The sequence below is a fragment of the Apodemus sylvaticus genome, chromosome 3 (genome assembly GCF_947179515.1).
Source record: "Apodemus sylvaticus chromosome 3, mApoSyl1.1, whole genome shotgun sequence".
Taxonomy (NCBI): domain Eukaryota; kingdom Metazoa; phylum Chordata; class Mammalia; order Rodentia; family Muridae; genus Apodemus; species Apodemus sylvaticus.
The window spans coordinates 145,573,652-145,595,747 of NC_067474.1; the positions used below are offsets into that span (position 1 = coordinate 145,573,652).

The 22,096-nt window shown below is 44.0% G+C and overlaps 1 protein-coding gene across 18 annotated transcripts in view; it reads right to left on the bottom strand.

The window, feature by feature from the left end:
- Epb41 (erythrocyte membrane protein band 4.1) overlaps nucleotides 1-22,096 on the bottom strand; it is a 151,004-nt gene that overhangs the window by 114,124 nt on the left and 14,784 nt on the right. For 3 of the 18 annotated variants that reach the window (XM_052177561.1, XM_052177556.1, XM_052177555.1), the window contains exon 1: nucleotides 11,393-11,591. The exons of 2 other annotated variants lie outside the window; for them this stretch is intronic. The gene's annotated coding sequence lies outside the window, so the exon portion shown is untranslated. Of the gene's footprint in view, nucleotides 1-11,392; nucleotides 11,597-22,096 lie in introns of those variants that run through there. 13 more of the 18 variants (XM_052177549.1, XM_052177553.1, XM_052177552.1 and 10 more) reach the window with 9 other exon arrangements.

A 22,096-nucleotide genomic window follows, 5' to 3' on the forward strand; every position in this document is an offset into this window, starting at 1 on the left:
GAGACAGCAAGGGGGAGTTGGGGGGACCAGCAAACTAATCAACAAAAAGCACAGGAGATAGGAAACAGCAGCAGATAGGTAAATCCTACCTTATCCGAAAGAAAGGACCTTAAATGCAGATAGACTTGGCAGGATATGTGGCTCAGTGATAAGGTGATAGTTTACCAGTTTGAGGCTCTGAATTCAATCCCTGGCCTTGGGGAAGGGGGTTTTCCCATCAAAGAAGTAAAAAGCCACAGAAGAGAAGAGAATTTTATCGGATATCTGAAAAAGATCTATTTTACAGAATATAGAAAACTCCTGGTTAGGTATGGTAGCACAGGCCTATAACTAAGCATGTGGAAAGCTAAGACAGGAAGATCAAGGGAAAAGAGAGGGGTTCATGTAAAAGGGAGAAGATGATTTCTCCATCAGAAAGCAGATATGTGTTGCAGGCCAAGAAAAGGATATATCCCAAACATGACAACATCCTGAAGGAGGGCGGCTGTTATCTTCTAAGTTACATTACACAGAACTGTACTAGTAACTGCACACACTTCTCTGTTAAATCTCTAAAGTCTAAGGCTGTAAGATGGGGACAGAATGTTCCAGGCTGGTCTCAGCTGTGTTCTGTGTATTAAGAGAAGACTCTCCTCTGGGACAGAAAATGAAAGAGAAAGCCACACTCCCTGAGGTCAACAAGAAAATCCCCAGAGGAAAGAGGCTCTTTAGGAACAAAAGTCCTTCCTATGATCTCCAATTACTCTGTCCCACATACAAAAATTCTTTCTACACCAAGTCTGGACAATTCATTTTATTTAGTATGATAAAAAATGGTTTTCCCTAGCAAAACATAACATCACTGAAAACCTAGGTCTGGCTCCAACATCACATTGCCCTCATAATACTGGTGGGCATGGTGCATACGCCTTTAACCACAGCAGTCTGGAGGCAGAGGCAGGTGGGCCCCTGGTCAATAGTGAGTTCCAGGACAGCCAGAGATGCATAGAGAGGTCCTGTCTCAACAAACAAGACAACAAGTGTATCCTCAAAGGACTACACTAATTGGAAAGTATGGGAGTAAGTCAGCCTAAGAAGATAAAGGAGAAGAAAGGAGGAAAGGGGAAGGGAGATTTTCAATAAGCCAACCACAAATTCTTTGTGGGACTGGAGAGATGGCTCAGTGGACGAAGTGCTTGCCATGTAAGCATGAGAACGTGAGTTCAGATCCCTAGAACCCATGTAAAAGTCTGGCAAGGCAGGTGTGACAGCCACCTGTAATTTAAGCACCAGGTGGCAGGCACAAGGAATCTCTACAATGGCTAGCTAGCTAGAACTGGCTAGCTCTGGGTTCAACAAGAGACTCTGCCTCAACAAAAGAAGTAGCTTATTATCAAAGATGTGCAAAGTCAACCTCTTTTGGCCTCCATACACACATGCACGCACAGACATATACACAAACACACATACACACCCCATACTCATGAAAATCTTTGGCTGGGCGTGGTGGCTGGCACAAACCTTTCATCCCAGAACTGGGGAGGCAGAGGCAGAAAGATCTATATGATTTTGAGGCCAGCCTGGTCTACAAAGCATTTATGGGTTGGTCCCTATCTTAAGAATTTAAGACCCAAAGTGGAATGTTACTAGAATAGATGTCCTAAAGAGCCAAAAAAAAATTTCACATTTCCCTGTTGAAAGTTCCTCCAAACGCCTTTAATCCCAATACTTGGGAGGCAGAGGCAGGCGGATTTCTGAGTTCAAATCTAGCCTGGTCTACAAAGTCAATTTCAGGACAGCAGAGGCTACACAGAAATACCCTATCTCGAAAAAAACAAACAAACAAACAAACAACAGAAAGTTCCTCCAAATAGAATGAGAAGCCAGGATGAGGGTGGCTCTAACATCACTGAGGGCTCACTCAGGTCCTGCTCAGTGAAGGCCTGCACTTGATACTCAACACTGTGAAGAAAAACATTCGTCAGTTCTCTGTTTCAAAGAAAAACAGGAACATAACACTTCTCCAAAAATGTGGGAAAAGCACAAATATATGTACACTCATCATTTTGGTTAAGTGCATTTTTAAAGTATATACTTCGCAAAAATGAGGTACTATATCTTTCTGAAAAGATTCAAGGCTCTTCAGATTTTGGGTGGCTTGTCTAGAGGCCTTGAAAATCACCCTCCAGAAGCAAACCCCTTCCTGTTTCTCAAGTATGTGTTTACTTTCACATTTGCTTCAAAAGATAAAAGCAACAATGGGGACACCAACCAGGAAATGAAGCTATAAACCCAGACTTGCTGTGAAATGGGTCTTCAGAATACTCACACACAGGCTAACACTCAAATGAAAGCTTAAAAAATGTACAGTATGAGGCTGAATCAAACCCAAAGACTCACAATGGACAAAACTGAATTACATATTTACATTCAACTATTATACAGATACAAAGATACCCAACTTCAGTAGACAAGGGTACAGGTAAGGTATAAAATTATGATAGCCCAGAACCTGAGTTCAATCCTCAGAACCATATAAAGAAGAAAACTGATGCCACAGTTTGCCTCTGGCCTACACACACACACACACACACACACACACACACACACACACACACACACACACGAGAGAGAGACTACAATAAGAGAAATTATTCAGAAATATTTAGCCAGAGCTGGGTGGTGGTGGTGCATGGGTGCATGCCTTTAATCCCAGCACTGGGAAGGCAGAGGCAGGTAGATCTCTGTGAGCTGGAGGCTAGCCTGATTTACAGAATGAATTCCAAGACACAAGGCTACACAAACAAAACCTACAAAACAAGTCCAGCACAGCCAGGACTGTGTTACACAAAGAAACCCTGCCTCAAAAAAAAAAAAAATTATATAAAAGAGTCTAGAGTGACTATAAATACCTGCAATCCCAACATTTCAAAGATGTAGGCAAGAGAGTCATAAGTTCAAAATCACCCTCAACTACATAGCAAGTTTCAAGGCTAGCCAGAGAGGCACATGACACTCTGTTAGGAAAGAAGGAAGGAAGGAAAGAAGGAAGAGAAGAAGGGGGAAAAAGAGGCAGCCAATTAAAAAAAAAGATTATTTTCCTTCATATCCACAAGGTCAGATTTTATCAACGGGAAAAGAGAAATAACATTTATTTAATATCTCTGTATGATAGGCACATATTGTGCATGTATTACCTAAAATATGATTATCCTCATTTTACACACACAAAAAAAAATACAGTTATAGAGAAGCACTTTTGCAAGACAACAATTATTAAACTTGTCAGCTTTGACCGGAGTTTTGTTTTGTTTGTTTTTTTTTTTTATTTTCTCAATTCTTTGTTTACATTCCAAACGCTTTCCCCTTTCCCAGTTCTCCCCTCCCCATATGTCCCATAAGCCTTCTCTACACCCATACTCCAATCACCTCCCTCCTTTTTCTCTGTCCTGTTACTCCACTACCATGCTGGATCAGGCCTTTCCAGGATCAGGGCCCTCTCCGTACTTCTTCATGGGAGTCATTTGATATGCTATTTGTGTCTTGGGTATTCAGAGCTTCTGGGCTAGTTAATATCCACTTATCAGTGATTGCATTCCATGTATATTCTTTTGTGATTGGGTTACCTCACTTAGGATGATATTTTCCAGTTCTAACCATTTGCCTACAAATTTCATGAATTCATTGTTTTTAATTGCTGAGTAGTATTCCATTGTGTAAATATACCACATTTATGCTCCACTATGTTCATAGCAGCCTTATTTATAATAATAGCCAGAAGCCGGAAAGGACCAGAGTTTTACATTCAACGCTTCTACCCTCTACTTGCTCATGAACATGTTGAGCAAGCAAAAAGGACTCAGTAAGGATTTCACTCTTAATGCCAATTTTCAATTGTGTAATTCTGGACAAGTTACTTAACTTTTAACTTGTTACCTAAACTGTGAACTGAGATTAATAACACTCCAATAATCTGTAGTGAGGCTTAACTATGAAAAATCATCATGACAGCCAGGCATCTGGTGCCTAAGTATTTCATAGACACCTAAGGATTGTGGCTCACAGTGGGGTGCTAGCCTAGCATGCGCCAGCAACTCAAGGAAAAAAAAAAGTAAATACATTTAACTTCCTATATTTAACTGGTTTAATCATAATATTAAAGGTATAGAATTCTATATTTCTATATTATAGAATGAATAAAATGTTACAGATGTGAATTAACTTGCCCATGGCCAGACTTGGCGTGATGGGGGTGGGGGGGAAGGATTTAAAACAAAGCGTTCCATCCCAAAGCGGATACTCTAAAGCGTACATGATATCTACAAAGTATAAAGCACTGAGCCTGGACCATGTGAACAGTCAATGAGCAGTTACATCATTTACCTGGCACACTAAGCAGGCCACAGTAAATACTGCTGGTGATGTACTGAATGAGCAGAAGAACTAAGATGTTACCACAGGTTGACTCCGCTTTCTCCATAAGTCTGTGCCTTTCCACAACAAAGTCACTCTTATACTTCTGTGCACATGCCTGATTAGTCCTACTAATGACAGACCACTAACCTCCTTTCGGGCAGGGTCTCACCTTCCACATTCTTTTATGATCACATATACTCACAGGACCTTGCTCATCGTAGATAATACGTAGTAAATGAATGAGTATACCATTCCTCCTCTCAAAACCCTTCTGAGAGCCCAGTCAAACCCCTTCCAGGGACCCCAGCCTCTTGTCACATCTTGAGACCATTTAGGCCTGCCCACACATTAGGAGTCCCAGTGGTTATGTTCCACCCCAAATAAAATATAATACTGTAAACCTAATTTTAGGAACAAATCAGGGGGAGAAATATAAGAAATCAGATTTAGCACAAATGGGAAAACCTGAGCATTAGACCAGCAACAACCAGGGCTCATTATCTTTCTTTTCTTTCCTAATTTAAATCTTCAGATCCATTTTCAAGAGCTAACAACATGTGTAACCCCCAAGGATCCATGGATGGCTAAAGCCAATGGGAAAAGGTAATTGGAAACAGGATAGTCACAATGTCAAAGTTTCTCCACAAATGCTAAAAACACAAACCACGACACAGAAATCTGTTGGCTACTACTTTAACTAGGTGACCAAAATTAGCAGTATTTATTGTGGTTCTGCCTGACATTAAGAACTTCCCAATGTGGTTCAAAATGAGGAACACAACATCACACAGAAGTCTTGCCAAAATGTTTAACCTATGTCTAATCAAACCTACAGAGATAAATTTCCAGTTTATAGGAAACAAAACAAAGAGAAGAACAAATTAAATAAAACCTCCAGGGAACAATCAAGTACATTCAGAATAGAACATTCTACAACCAGCTGCCACCAAGACTTATCAAAGTACACAGGTAAATCCTGTTCCAGATTAAAGGAAATGTGACCAGATATTTGCATTTTAAAAAGTCTAATGACCACTGTTGATGGCTCAGGGAAAAAGGTATTTGCACGCAAGTCTAGCGATATGAGTTCAATCCCTCGAAACTACATAAAGGTGGGAAAAGGAGAGACCTGACTCCACAATGTTGTCTTAGACAACCCACACACACAATTATATATAAGCACATCACTAATAAAATAAATAAACATCACTGTGGAATCTGAATGTGGGTAGTGACTGGTATTATGGAATACTGTGACTGTCTTAGACACAGACATGTTATCCTTACGTAGGATAACACCTTATTCTTCAGAAATGTATCCCAAAATGTTTTGGGAGTATAAAGTGCCATAACTTCTCCAACTTTCTTTCTAAGAAGATATATAGGGCAGAGGAAGGAAGGAAGGAAGGAAGGGAGGGAGGGAGGAACAAAGGGAGGGAGGGAGGAAGGAAATATGAATCTAGAAACAGAATTATAGCACAGACTTAAATCTTAATTATCCTAACATTCACATCATCACATGCACTCTGTTGTAGGTCTAGCTAATACACTAAACCTTATGGGGGGGGGGGGGAGTAGTACTAACCTGTGCTTTCTAGAAGCGGACAGCCTTACTATGAGTACCAGTATCATATGATATATCTGGCAAAGAACAAGAGTTCAAAAGAACAAGAGTTCAAAAGAACACCAATAAACCTTCAAAGAAAAAAAAATCTCTGGAATATCTCCTTGCCCTAAGTATATCTCCTTTAATTTTATCTACTTGGTAACAACTGACTTTTTTCTACCTAACAAAATTATCAGAGACTATGGAAACATAAAACACATTTTGCCTGTATGGAACACAGGGTATGATTTTAAAAATAAAATACTGCTTCCATTTCCACTGAAAAAGCTACTAATAGACTATGTGGATGCTCTCGCCTCCCAGAGCAATTGTGTTATTTTGAGTGTTGAGGATGCCAAGAAAGCTGGAAGATTTAAAAATAGCCTAACAAAGAGCTCATTCCAATACCAGATGGAAAGAAACTACTCTAAAGACATGTGAGTGGGAGGACATATATACAATATCATAAGACACCATGCAAAAAAAAAAAAGGTTTATGTTAATTACGTAATACTACTAGGACTGGCAGGACTCTGCAGGTAGGAAGCTAGCAACAGTGTCACTTCTCTGATTTTTTTATTTTAAGAGAGAATAGGCAAGAAACAGCAAGTGGGTGGCAGAAAGAAAGCAAAAAGGAAAGAGAAAGGCTTCACCGTAAGGCGGCGTTCATGTGTCCCTCTTAAATGAAATGACTGCCAGGTAAAATTTGAGGACTTAAATCTCTGGAGCCCATGACAGTTCTGCCTGTGTGTCCATATGGCCAAAAACAAAGGGTGGGAGGGGTGAGTATCAACAACACATACCTAGTGCATTAGCAAGGTAAAATACCCTTCACGTGAATGCATGTAGCACTTCAAATTGGCAAATTAAAACACACAAAAAAAAACTCTACTGAAATGCACACACACACATAACTCACTTGCCATGTAAGTTAAAAGAGCATTTCTTTATAAAATGATATACTTAAACACACCCTTATGGTTTCACTGTGAGTACCAGTTTCATATGGCATTTCTGGTAATTAAGAAAACACTCCAAGGCTGGGAGAAGGCCCCCTGGGTACACCCCTCACCATTAGCGTGAGGACCTGAGTTTGGATGAGGGGCCATAGGAGAGCGAGTAACAATTATGAGGCTGGTTACTTTCTAGTTTATTAACATAAACTCATGGTCATAGTACTTACCCATTTAGTCAGCCCCTCATTCCTCCCCTTCCAATTCCCTTGGCGAAGACTCCTGTAACCATGCCTAAGCTCCATGCTCCACAGCTAAAAACAATCCTTATCTTTCTAAACAGATCACACTGGGAATCAAGAATGACTGGAGTCTAGATTAACTAAAAGGAAGTGGTTCAAAGAACCCACAGACACGGAAGTTTAAGAATAAGAATTCAGTAAACAACGTCTAATCCACATGGATTTATCTTGGAGCCAATGGAGAAACAACTAAAAACACAGAAGTGGTTTTCATAAATGAAATACTAGAATAAAAAATAGAAAAATGAGGGGCTGGAGAGATAGCTCGGTAATTAAAAGTGCTAACTGCTCGTACAGTGGACTATGGCTTGGTTCCCGGCACCCACTCAGCAGCTCACAAACACATTACTCTAGTTCCAGGGGATCTGATACCCTCTTCTGTGGACACCAGGCATACGTGTGGTGCGCACACATACATACATGCAGGCAAACACTCACACACATGAAATAAAAACAAAATTTAAACTCTAATAAAGTGAGCACAATGCTAGAATTTCTATAATGAAAGGACATTAAAGGTAACAATCAATTATAAAGAGAAAGGGAGTATTTGCACATCATTTCCCCAGTTTCTCTATTCAGGCTGCATATTTACTTTCAATTACTTTGGGGGGCATTATTGATGATTAATAAGAGACGTTAAAGTCCTCTCAAGACATTCTTAGCATTAGACTAGTCATACAGTGTTTTCCTTATTCTCAAATAATTACCCTTGTTTCCCTAAACACTTCAAGGTGTTTGAAATCTTATTTAAATAAAAATAATTCAGAGAAATAAGTGTAAAAGAACTTTAACCATAATCTAATTCCCTCACTACATTCTCCTAGAACTGGTATCTGAAGCATCAGCAAGCTTGCTCTGCTGAGATCACTTGTCTTTCCCACTCTAATGCCTTCAAATTCTGAACAGTACTCGTTGCTATAGTTTTTCCTTTATCCTTCTCACTCTGCATTCACTAAATAGCAGCAGAGAAAACCAAAATACTAATCTAACTCAGTGTGCTCTCCACAGTATTTGTTATAGTGCGTTTTACCAAACACACCATGAACTTGCTCATAAAAAATGAACACATGGCAAAGCTATGGCGCAGGTGAAACATCAAGAAATATAACTGACAACAAAGAATAACACATACACTTGGCATCTGGCTTCCCCTCTAGCTAAAAGCTATCACAAACGCATCAAAGAACAACCTTCTAGTACTCTGGATTATGTTATAAATAATGTCTGTAATTCATCAACAAAATGGGGAAATCCTTGTAAAAATTTCATCTTTGCAGATTTTACTCAGACAAAAAACATTCATAAGAGTAGTTGAAACTGTTCTTACTTAGCTCACAGACAAAATAACGTGACTGATGTCACGCCCAAGCAGTTGGAGGGGGGACATGTCCTATAGAAGTAGTGATGAATCCACATCTGAATATGCATTCGAAAATTACAAACCCAGTAAAACTTCTGGGAAAGTACACTGGCAGTTCTATCAGTGAGAACTAGCCTGTTCCTTAGATAACAAGGAAACAGACTGAGTTTAAACATACTGATTTCAGAACCACACTCAGGCCCTGATGGCCACTGATATTTTCAAGTCATGAAATCAGGCCATGATCATCAATTTTATATATTCAAAAAATAATGAGAATGGCATTGGAGAGACTTATCTGTTATAAGCACTGGTCACTCTCCCAGAGGATATGGGTTCAATTCCCACTACCCACATAGGAGCTAACAACTGTCTGTAACTCCATTTCTGAGGATCTGACACCCTCCCACAGACATACATGCAGGCAGAGCAAACACCAATGATATAAATTAAAAATAAAAATAATGAGAAAACTCTACCCATCCCAAGAAAATTTAAGATCCCAATCTGTTGACAAGATGACACCCCTATAATGACCTCCAAAGGTACTAGGCATACATAATCTGTTATCAAGGTAATCTGCAGAAAATCCAAGAATCTCGTGGCTTTTAGACAGTATCTGGAACAATTTAACTCTGAAGCTTTCTTAGGAACACGAGGAAGGAAAACAAATAGCATCTTAAGTGCACTGCCTCTCAAGAGTTGGAAATAAAGACCATGAACTCTGGGATTGGAAAGATGGCTCAGCAGTTAAGCGCACTTGTGGCTCTTGCAGAGGACATAAGTTCAAGTCCCAGAACCCACATGATAGCTAACAACCATCTGTAACTCCAGTGCCATAGATACCCCTCTTTTGACATCCAAAGTCATCAGGCATACGCAGGGTTCACAGACATCCATGGAGGCAAAATATTTACAGATATAAAATTAAATAAAAATAATTTTAAAGACCATAACCCCCTAGGTGGTAATGGCCTCTGCCTATAATCCTAACATTCGGGAGCCCGAGGCCAGGGGATCAGCAGTTTAAGACCACTGTATGTAACATAATGAATTGGAGATCAGCCTGAACGATATGACCATACCCTGTTTCAAAACAGACAGACAGCATACACATTGGCCAACCATGAACTAAGGAATGAGAAAGCCAGATACGAAATGTCAAGTCTGTTAAAGTTGAGCCAGGTGTAACAGCATATAGAAAAGGACAGTGGTCAGCAATGGTGCTATATGTCTTTAATCCCAATACTCAGGAGGAAAAGGCAGGCTATCTCCAGCCTGGTTTATAGAGTGAGTTCCAGGGCAGTCAAGGCTGTTCCTTGGAACAGACTTCTTAGACTACAGACTAGATCCACCTGGTAATGAAACTAGAGGGTGAGCCTAGCTCCAGAATCTCCACAGGTACAGGCAGTCCAGCAAGTCAGGGAAAGATTTCCAAGCCGACAGAAGAGAGATCCTGTCTCAAAACAAAACCAGAAAAGAAACAAACAAACAAAAACCAAATAGGGAGAAAGAAAGAAGAAAAAAAAAAACTTCTTCAAAAAGGAGCAAATAAAGATGAAAAGAATTACATAAAGGATATGTATATCCTGCTTCAATAAAAGGACCAAACCAACTGAAAATCTTTTGCCAGGACTAAGAATAGGAAAACAGTAATGGAGTTCAGTTTATCCCCAAGAGTGTATAAACTCACTATAATAACACTCAAGACACAAATGTAACCATTTCTTGCAACTTTCCCTAAAAACAGAAGGAACAAAATAGCAGCTGTGAAATCACCCAGACTAAAATTAAAAAATAAAAACCAGCCTCCAGCATCTCTGAAAAACACAGAAAACAAACAAAAATCTTAGTCTCTACAGACTAGTCATTTATGTCTGGGTATAGTTCAAGAATGGAACAGGATGGCAATTGCAGCCCTGTGGCCAGAAACCAGCCTGTCAGCGATTTGCTTCACGTGAGATCACTTTCCCTCTAGAGACCGCCAATGTCCAGGGAGGACGACCCTGCTGGGGCAGAAGCTCCCTCCAGGAGGATCCACCTGGTAATGAAACGAGAGGGTGAGCCTAGCTCCAGAATCTCCACAGGTACAGGCAGCCCAGCAAGCCAGGGAAAGATTTCCAAGCCGACAGATGCGCGAACTGAAAAAGGAGGTCAGGGAGCTGAGAGAATAGCATTAACCCTTGGCTCGCTGGGACCCCTGAAGATCGCGGAGCAAGACACTGGATCCGGAGGGTTCTGAGATTTGATCTGATTTCTCTAAGATGCAGAGTCTATGGCGGGAAGGCCTGGGAGCGCGGCGAAGCTCCCCACGCCCTCGGATTCCGCCTGACTTCTCGGGTCTGCCCGGCCTCTCCGTCACCGGGGACTCGCTCCGCTCCGCAGCGGCACCCAGCACCTTCGCCGTCCACCGCACCGCGCGCTGCCCACCTGGTTTCCTGCCAGGGCTCCCGCCCACCGCACGGTGACTGACAGGCCGGCGCGGTCTCAGGACCCCTCCGCAGGAAGACGCCCCACGCCTAACTTTGAGACGCGGCCCCCCGCGCTCTCCTCAGCGGCGCCCGGACCGCTGCCCCCTCCCCGGGCTCCTCAGGCCGCGTCCCACCTCCAGCCCCCGGCTCCCCGCGTGAGCTGGCGCCCGGGCTCCCCGGCCTGCAAGGGGGCTGGAGACAAAGGCTGCGGCGGCGGCGCGGCGGCCGCCCGGACCGTCCCCTCGGGGCCAGCGCCGCCCCCACCCCACCGGCTCGCGCGCCGCGGCTTCGCCTCGCCTCACCCGGGGTTCCCGGCCGGGGCTCCCGCGCCAGCCGCAGCTTCAGCCGGATGAACAATGGCAGGAGGCGGCGCCCGCGTCCGAGGCTCCGGCCCTCTGCGGCTCCCGGGCTGGCGGGCTGCAGGCTAGCTGACTAACCCGCCGGCGGAGGGAGGGAGCGAGGAAGAGAGCGAGCGAGCGTGCGAGCAGCCCCGGCGCGCGCCCTCCCGCCTTTCCTCCGCCAGACGAGGCCAGCGCGGCCCGCGGCCCGCCCGCGCCCCTCCCCCCGGCTCGCCACAACATTGTAGTAAATTCCTATTGGGCCGTGCGGGAGGGAAGGAGGGGGCCGGGCCCGCGGCCCGCCAGAGCATTGGCTGAGGCCCTGTTTGGGCTCCCCGCGTCTTACCTCCCCCTCCCCTTACAGCGGTAAGGAGAGGGGAGGGGAAGGAAAAAGAGAAGGGGAGGGGAGAGCAAGGGGCTAGCTGCTGCGCGCATGCGCAACTCGAACCCAGGATGGAGCTGGAGACCCCGGGTTCTGGTCTCCAGAAGCACGCGCATAAAGAATGGGGTAGCTAGTGCCTAGAACCAAGGTGAGACCTTTCTCCCCTTGGAGGGCTTGGGAAGAAGCCGTGATCTTGGGGAAAGCGGAATTCACATAGATGCTACTCACCAGGCTACCCCAAAGGAAACCTTTAGTTTAGTAACCTCAGGTAAGTCACTGATTCTCTGAGCCTCAGTTTACCTGTCTACTAGTATGACCATCTCTAAGGCTCCCTTCCAACCCTGACATTCAATATGACTTTACCTCTCCTGGCAGCTATGTAAGACCTGAAATGGAATCTTAAGTGTTGAGACCATTGCCAAAGATTTCACCTGTCTTGTGTCTTCATTTAAGAGTCTCCTATTTCTGCCTGCCATCCACGAAATTATAAGTATAGCCTCCACAATCTGGTCTCCAGATGAATTTAGGGTTGCTCTGAGAAGTACACACGAGTATGTTTCTCTCTAGAAGTTTCAGAGGCGTTTTGACCCTTCTACTTCCTGCCAGGCTGATGTCTGAACAGGCAGCCTTCCGACAGAGCAGAAAGAAGGTTCTGTTGTAAGGACATCCTTAGAAGATAAGACAGGTTCTGCTATTTCTTTTGAGAGATGAGGAAACCAAAGCAGAGAGGCTTAGCCCTGCCAGGATCAGAAACCAAGCCATGGGACATCAGAGCCTGCGCACTCCAGGTGGACTGCCTGCTGGTATAAAATCAAAGCAGGTTCACAATCTCAGCCCGGCCTCAGGAATCAGATTGCTCAAGTTCAGTGCTCCGTCTCAGCCCTCTCTAATTGTCTGACCTTCTTTGTGCCTGGTTTCTGACCCCATAAAAATAGAATCAAGACTGGGGGTGGTGGCACACACCAGTATCCCTAGCACTCGGGCTGTGACAGCAGAAGTAACACAAATCCAAGGCCACAGAGTAAGTTTGAAGCCAGTCTGGGCCACATGGGACCCTGCCTCAAAAAAAGAGGGAAAATAGCAGTCCCACCTCATGTCATAGAGTTACTGTAACAATTAATTAATTTGTTAATTAACAAATGGATCAGCAGGGCTTAGAGCAATGCCTAGAACATAGCAAGATCTTAGTTAGATGTTAATGCTGTTACTACTACTTAGACTAAAATATCTATCGACAAAGAAGTACATGGCAGGCAGAGAAACACTCAACTGTTGTCAAGTCTGAGAACATTTATAGAATACCAGAAGTCATAAAGCCCCGTGAGGACCACCTGACTACCTAAAACAGCCCGACGCACAGCCTTCCTCTGTGTCACTGCACTGTTCGCAGCGTTTGCCCTGCCAGACTGCCTCCTATTTACTGATGACTGACTGAATTTCTCAAATTGTTGCAGTCTGGATCTAGGAGACTGTAAACTGGGGAGGATAGGAACTTTGTCCTTTTCACACAGAGCAATGCTGGCATATTAAATATTTATTGAACCAGTGAATGGACTGTCCTCGTTTTATTAATAAGAGACTCAAACAGTTTAAGTGGCCTGCACCAAGGAGCACCCATTCATTTGTTCTTAAATACCCTGGTTCCCTGCTTTGAGCCCTCAGGTTCAGCAGTGCTTTTGATTGGCAAGTTCTAATGCTGCCACTTCTGGGCTCTCAGGCAGGGAAATCTGGCACCATGCAGGATGGATACAGAAAATTCATCACCAGACAGATCACTTCCTCGATATTATCCAGGAAATTCAGACATGTGGAGCTATTTGCGCTGTGTGCTAGCCAGTGGCACGTCATCCCTGGGATGCTTATAGAATTTGTAATATTTAGTAATCATCACCCTGAATAGAAGTATAGGTCTTAGGCTAGCAGAAAGCATGAAAAACAAGGCAGATGTAAATCACGCCTAGATTCAAAGTGTTGTGCAACCAACCACACACCAAATCTGTCAGTCTAAGTTTTAAAATCCCAACGTCCTGGATTCCAGTGCTGGCCTTCCATTCTTAGCCTGGGGTTGGAAGCATGTATACTGCATTGTCTGTGCAGAAGAGATTCTCCTCTCCGTGTACACCACCACCTGTTACATATCTTATCTCTGAGCATGGCTGAGCTCAGCCGATAATGAGGATATAAATAACACCCACTAAGAAGACAAAGAAACTGCCCTTACTCCTGGACCCATCTGCCGAACCAGCCAGCCAGCCAGTCCCAGCTCACCCTGCAGAAGCTCTCATTAGGAACCAAGGGTAAAGGTCCCAAGCACAATCTCTCAGGCTAATTTCCTAGGCAGAAACACTTTGGCTCCATGCTTACATCTGGGTGATGACTGTGCCATGCTGCAGGCCCAGCACAGGGTCCCTTAGGACCGCCTCTATCCCATCTGCCAGCTGAGCCCCGTCACTACCTCCCCACTACATCCCTCCTGCTTCTTTCTAGGGAATATAGACCCTGCTAGCTGTCTGTTAGCCCCTGGAGCGGTCAAGAGCCCTAAGATTTAAAATAAATAAATAAATAAATAAAGGCATGAAAAGGGTCTTAATCCTTCCCCACTGCACACTGAGCTCCCTCGCACGCAAACACCAGCTGCATGAAACAGGATGAAATGAGACAGTGAAATTGGGGTAACTGGTGTGGAGAGTCACGGAGGGGAGACAAGGCCACCAGGGACCTGGAAGGGACAGGATTGGAAGAAAGAGGGAGGGAGACAAATAGAGTCTAACCCATGCTCAGATCTGGGTCGGGGGCGGATTAGGGGCACAGCTGGCCTCAAGCCCCAGAGATAGGGCTCATGGAGAATGCTCATCTGCAGCGGGCTTTGAAAAGCTGGGCACATCAGCAAAATGTTCTGAACGGTCATTATGGAACGGAAACCAGCCCTGCACTAACTGCACAGAGAGAACAGAACAAGCCTCTCATGTTCTCCTCACCATCAAACTTACACTGTAAGCTAGTTTTTGAAACTAGGAACTCGCAAATGCCAGGCAACCATCCTGCCGCTGACCTACTATGACTAACTCTGTAGCCCAGGTTGGCCTGTAACTCAGTGTAATACTCCTGCCTCAGCCTCATAAGTAGCTTGGAGTACAAGCCTGGCTACTTTAGGCCTTTTAAACAAAAATGATGAATCAAAGGATATGGGGATGGAAATTACTATAAATAAAAGGGAACGCCTTTCTAAGGGGATATTTTTTATTAAGAGTACTTGAATTTTAAAGAATAAATGTAGTTAAATAGAAATATAAATCACATAAAGTCACTAATCAGAAATACCCATACCCACACACAAACACATACACAGAATTTTCAAATAAAGTAAATCTTGGGCTAGAGAAATGACTCTGTGGTTAAGAGCACTTGCTGCTCTTGCAGAGGACTTGGGCTCAGTTCCCAGAACCCACAAGGCAGCTCACAAATTCCAGTTCCAGGAGATCTGATGCCCACTTTGTCCACCTCAGAGAATAATCATACATACACACACACATACATGCATGCATGCATGCAAACAAAACACTTATACACACATACTTTTTTAATCTAAAAAATAAAGTAAATATTTTTTAAAATCCTCTTTAAAAGTTTTCTATAGCCAGAAAAAGTTTTCTATAGCACCTGCCTTTAATCCCAGCATTCAGGAGGCAGAAGCCAGTGGATCTCTATCAAGGCCAGCCTAGTCTACACAGGGAGTTCCAGGACAGCCAAAGCTATATAATGAGATCCTATCTTTAAAAAGCAAAAGAAAACCAAGGTTTCTCTGTATAGGCCTAGATGTCCTGGAACTCACCCTAAAGACCAGGCTAGCCTTGAGAACTCAGAGATCCACCTACCTCCCAAGTGCTGGAATTAAAGGTGTGGACCTCCATGACTGGCTGAGGAAATTTATTTTAAGAAAATTCTTTTGTATTTAAATAAATTTACCACTTATTAAAAGAAAATAACTACCAGAAAGGTATGCTTACTTATTTTTACATAAATCTATTTTGGCAGAATATTTGATACTGCAGAATACAGATCATCCTCAACGTTTTTTCATAGTTGATACACAGTTTGATTTTATAATCACTAATTATGAGGACACTGCTTCATATAGATATATGGTACAAGATAGTAGAAGCATGTTTAGGGCCATTGCAGAAATTCTGTCCTAATCTCAAGCCAAATTCATTGAAGGATTTTTTTAAAAAAATAAAGCTCAAATCAGAAAGGCAAACAGCAGTGGTATACGTGTGTGTGTGTGTGTGTGTGTGTGTGTGAGAGAGAGAGAGAGAGAGAGAGAGAGAGAGAGATTTTCATATGCGTGTAGAGGCCCAAAATTGGCATTCAATGTTTTCCCTGACTACTCCTCCCACCTTATATATTTCTTTGTTGAGGCAGAGTCTCTCACACCGAGCCCAGCACTTACCAGTCCAGCCAGCCATGCTAGCCAGCCTGTTCCAAGGAGTCTCTGTCTCTGCCTCCCAGGAGCTGGGATTCTGTGTGCAACAAGCCTGCCTGGTTTTCATGTGGGTTCTGGGAATCTAAACTCCATTCCTCACCCTTGCAGGACAGGTGCTTTATCCACAGAGCCATGTCTCCAGTCCCTTAACTAGCAATTTTAAAATTCAAATTTTATAACATAGTACAGTCCTAATAGGTACTGATTTGGAGGAGCTTGGGAGACCACGCTGGGCTCAGACTTGCTGGGATCCACTGGGATCCGCTTGCCTCGGCCTCCAGGTGCTGGAATTACAAGCACATGCTGCCACACCCTCAGCTGTCCTACTGATTTGATCTTTACAAGCTGAGGAAGGTTGTGGGAAAATACTAAAAGTCTTTGTTTTCTGTAACCAAACCAGAATGTTTTTGTAAGAACAGGAAACTTGGTACAGCGAATTCAAAACACTGCAGTTTATCTCCCGAGGACGAAGTCTCCAGTCTGAACCCTGGCAGCTCAGTCAGCACTCACTGACATCGAATGGACAAAGTGACCCTGCTAAATGTTCAGAGCTGAGACTAAGGTGAATTTGCACAATGCTACACAGGCAAGTAGTCCCAAAAGCCACCCTGATTCCTGACACATCGGATTTTGAAACTGATTTGGTTGTTAGGGGTTCAGAAATCTACCATTGTCAAATTTTTGGTGACACTTATTTAATTATACAGGGGTTGCAATCAACAGTCTAAGGACATGGCTCAGCAGTTAAAAGGTGTTTGCCACCAGGTCTAAGGACCTCTGTGTGATCCCCAAGACCCACATGGTGGAAGTAAGCAACTTCCACAGGTTGTCCTCTGCCCTCCCTACTGCACCATGGCGCGCGCACACACACCCACACACATAAAGAAATAGAATTTTTAAAAGCTGTGGTGGTCTAGGGTCACCTAATGTTAACTTGATTCTGCCATTGGAGACCACCAACCCCAACCCCAAGCTACTAACTTCTTCTTCTTCTTTTTTTTTTTTTTTTTTTTTTTTTTTTTTTTGGTTTTTTGGATTTGATTTTTTCGAGACAGGGTTTCTCTGTATAGCCCTGGCTGTCCTGGAACTCACTCTGTAGACCAGGCTGACCTCAAACTCAGAAATCTGCCTGCCTCTGCCTCCCAAGTGCTGGGATTACAGGCGTGCGCCACGACTGCCCAGCCCCAAGCTACTAACTTCTTAGCAAATTGAGAAATACCAGACACTGGTCTGAGGTCACCCAACACAATAACAAAGGAGCCCAAGCTCAATCCCTCATTTTCCAGCCCATACCATAGGGTGCTGCTCACAGCCTTTTTCTCCCCAAGGCCATCTAGATTTACTCTATGAAACTAGAGGCCAAATTAAGTTCTACAGCCAGCCAGGCTTGGTGACATCTACTTGTAATCCTGAGACGGGAAGATACTGAGTTTGAGACCCACTAAGCTATAGAGTGATAACTGTCTCAAAACATAAGTAAAACGTCTGGAGCCAGAAATCCTAGGAATATCTGAGCTGCAAGAAACCTTTATAAATAATTTACTGTAGGGGGATGGGCGGGGAGACTGAGAGGAGGTGGGAACATCGATCGGGATGTAAAAAAGAATAAATAAATTAATGGGAAAAATTATTGTAAGAAAGAATTGGTGGAGGAAAAAAAAGAAAGAATTGGTGGTACAGATCTATAATCAATGTCTACACAGGTGGCTAAGGCATGAAGATCAACATTTCAAGATCTACCTGGGCTACAAAGTGAATTCAAAACCAGCCTGGGCAACTTACTGAACCCTTATCTCAAAATATAAAAACAGCATACGGGCAAAAACTCAGCGATAAAGTACTTAGACAGCATGCACAAGGCCCTTAGCACAATTAAAATAATACTAATACTTTAGCATTGAAAAGTAGTAACAGCCAGGCAGTAGAGGCACACACCTGTAATCCCAGCACTTGGGAGGCAGAGGCAGGCAGATTTCTGAGTTCGAGGGCAGACTGGTCTACAGAGTGAGTTCCAGGCCAGCCAGGGATATACAGAGAAACCCTGTCTGGAAAAAAAAAAAAAAAAAAAAAAAAAAACCCAACCCCCCCCAAAAAAAACTATGTGTGTGAGGGATTTAGAATGTATTTGATATATGCTAAAAGTGTGTGTGTGTGTGTGTGTGTGTGTGTTATTGTGTTTAGCCCAATAGCAACTCTTTGAAGTATTATGAGTGTCAGTTACATATGAGGAAACTGCAGCCTAGGATGTTAGGTGACTTGCCTGACACAATTCAACCAGTACTGTCTGGTGCCACCATCCTCATATTGCTCTCCAAAAAGCCACTAAGATGACATGAATGGGAAATACCAACTTCTGTCCAACACCCTAGAGAAAGGCTCTTGGAGCTGCCTCTGAGACAGCTGAAGAAGGGACCAAGATCTGACTGACCTCCCATGACCCTCCTCAATCCTCTTCTCCCAAAGCCAGAATGAGCCCTGTGACCCTGATCCAGCAAAGCCTTCAGCTCACTCAGGCTTAACCCACTATATCTCTGCCAAGAGCAGGGAACTCCCTTGACAAGAGGTCTTCCAGGGACAAAGAGAGGGGCCACATGACACCTGCTCAAAGGGGCCTTTCTAAATCTGGTAAAGTCAGCCTGGCCCAGCCCTCAACTGGGAGAAGAACAAGAGAGAGAAGATAGAAGGAGCAGAGGGGATTGATTGGGTATCCAGAAATGGCTGTTCGACCTAAGAGCTTCCAGCACTGAGGGCAAGCAGGACAGTCCTTGAGCCACCCAGAGGACATCCAGGTAACTTCAGTTTCCAAGCTATTCCACGGTGTAGCTGAGGTGTGTCAGTAAGGGAGACAGATGCAATAAGAAAGCCTGCAAATGAGCTACAGGTTGAAATCTGCCTGTGTGACTCTGGGAAGTCACCTCCCCAGTATTGGCAGTCACCACACAGTGGTAACAAACTCAAAGGACATTGTCCACTCCTTACTGCAGATTCTAGTCATGGCTTTTTTTTTTCCAAGTCCATCTACATTCGTTCTCCAGAGCTGGAGAAGAACCTAATTCTATAACCATGAAGTGTAGGAATACCTGAGCTGGAAGCTGTAGCGTCTTTGCTACTTTGTGTCTCTTCTTTTCCCACCCTGTATCCTCCCAGTTTTTTCCCCATCACTAGATAAGAGAAAAAGAAGGATAGAGGGGGAGATAGAGAGATCCCTAAATCTAATTTCTTTCTTCTTGTTTCTTCTTTGAGCACAACTACTAACAAACCTCAACCAACCCGCCCCCCTCCCCAGACAATGAACCACCAACCTCACTTCTGGGAGGCTCTAGCATTTGTATACTCTCTGAAAAGTTCCCAGAATCCCAAACTACAGGAAATTACAGAAACTAGCTGCAGCTGGCAAAAACCTGCCTCTGCTAGAGCATTTGTCAAATCATAGTCAGCTGCTCCAAAGCAGCCCCACGTTCCCATACCTTGGATCAAAATGAAAACATAGTCTTATATTTCTGTGTTTTTTAAAGAAACCAAAATTTCAGAAATCTCAAAAATGTCACCACAGTAAGAGGCTTAGCGATGAGCCCGTGAGAGGCTCTGCGGGTAAAGATGCTTGTAGCCAAACCTGACCTCCCTACTCAGATCCCCAGAGTTCAGAATCAACTCCTACAAAATTTCCTCTGACCTCCACAGGAGCAAGCAGGAGTAAATAAATAGATAAATGTTTAGAAAAAATCTAAAAAAAAAATAAAAATAAGGTATTAATTATAAGCATCGAGGAAGGGCGGGAAGTGTCGCCCAGTTGCCTGGCACTTGCCAGGCACATTCACCACCCTGGGACATCCAATTCCAGTACCAAAACCAGAAAGGGAGGGGGCAGGGGAGGCAGAACAGCAGGATGAGTGTCCTCACAGTTGCTGGCACTCTGGGTCCTGGTGAAGACCCTCTTCCTAGCTTGCAGTTACCCTCCTCCTGAGTCCCCACATGGTGGGGACCTTTCTAATATGTGTTCTCCTGTCATAAGGGCCTCGCGTTCATGATCTTCAACCCTCCCTACCATCTGCAAACACCATTACCTGAGAATTCTGTGGAGACACAGACATCCAGTGTCTCTGATCCCTGGCTCCCTCAACAGTCAGCAGGAGGTGGCTTTGATTACCAGGCTGCCTCACTGGGTGGCTAAAAGGATCAAATGAGACCTGCAGGGTCTCTGCAGATTACACTGCAACAAGCTGGGCTGGGGTTTTTTGAGACTAGGTCTTGCTGATCTCAGACTCTGATTTGCCTACCTCCACCTCCCAAGTGCTAGGATTATAGGTATATACTGTGGCTTTGCCCTAAGTAAAGCTTTTAAATTTTTTTAGTTTTCTTTTTCTTTTTTTTTTTTTTTTTTTTTGAGGGGGAGGAATTGGAAAGATAGCTTAACAGTTAAGAGCATTTGCTAGTAGGGTGGTGGTGGCACACGCCTGTAATCCCAGCACTTTAGGAGGCAGAGGCAGGCAGATTTCTGAGTTGGAGGCCAGCCTGGTCTACAGAGTGAGTTTCAGGACAGCCAGGGCTACACAGAGAAACCCTCTCTCAAAACAAACAAACAAACAAACAAATCAAAACAAAAAAAAAAACAAAAAAACAAAGAGCATTTGCTGCTCTTACTGAGGACCTGGGATCAGTTCCCAGCACCCACATAGCAGCTTACAACCATCTGTAACTCCAGTTCTAGGAGACCCAACACCTTCTTCTGGACCCTGTGTGGCACAGTATGTATGTGGACAAAATAGTCACACTTTATAAAAATAATTTTTAAAATATATTTATGTGTATGTTTGTACATATGTGTGCCTGCATGTGTTTATGTGCATCGCATGCATGTGGAAGCCTGTAGAGGCCAGAAGAGGGTGTCATCAGCCCTGGAGTTACAGGCAGTTTGGGGCCACCTGATATGGGTGCTGGAAACTCAACCCTGGTTCTCTACAAGAACAGTAAGTAAGCAGTCTCAACTACTGATGCATTGCTGCAACCCCAGGACTTCTGTTTGGATAGATGGGGGATGTTGCTTTTTGAGACAAGGTTTCTGCATAGAGTCTTTTCAGGCCTGGAACTTGCTCTGTAGATCAGTCTGGCCCCAAACTCCTAGAGATCCACCTGTTTCTGGGTCCTGAGAGCTGGGCTCCACCTGCCTTGACTTTTAATTTAAATCTGTTATTGGCCACATGGAAAGAAGCCTCCAGTCAAGGCTGCACTGCAGCATGAGCAGTGGAAAGGAGCTCTTCTTCTGTGCAGGTTTAGGGATGCCAGCAGGAGCAAGATGACTAAATACAGTAACAGCCACCAGCAAAGTCATTCCCACGTGGGTGACAAAAGGAAGGGGTAAAAAAACGATTGTGGGGGACTGGAGAGATGGCTCCGTGGATAAGAGCACTGACTGCTCTTCCAAAGGTCCTGAGTTCAAATCCCAGCAACCACATGGTGGCTCACAACAACCACCCATAAAGAGATCTGACACCCTTTTCTGGTATGTCTGAGACAGCTACAGTGTACTTAGATATAATAATAAATCTAAAAAAAACCAAAAACGATTGTGGCGTCTGGAGGAGAGGAAACCTGGGTTCCAACCAAAGCTCCATCACCACTGTGCTGTGTCACACCCCCCCCTTATCTCTAAGAGGAGAAGGCATGTGTCAGCCTCTTATATGCAGTGTCACCCCACCTCAGCAGCAGCCTCCTGAGGATGGCAGACTGTCTCCTGTTTACAGATGAAGCAGAATTTCAGAGAAGTAGGAAATTTGCTCAAGTTCCCCGGGCCAGTAAAAGCCAC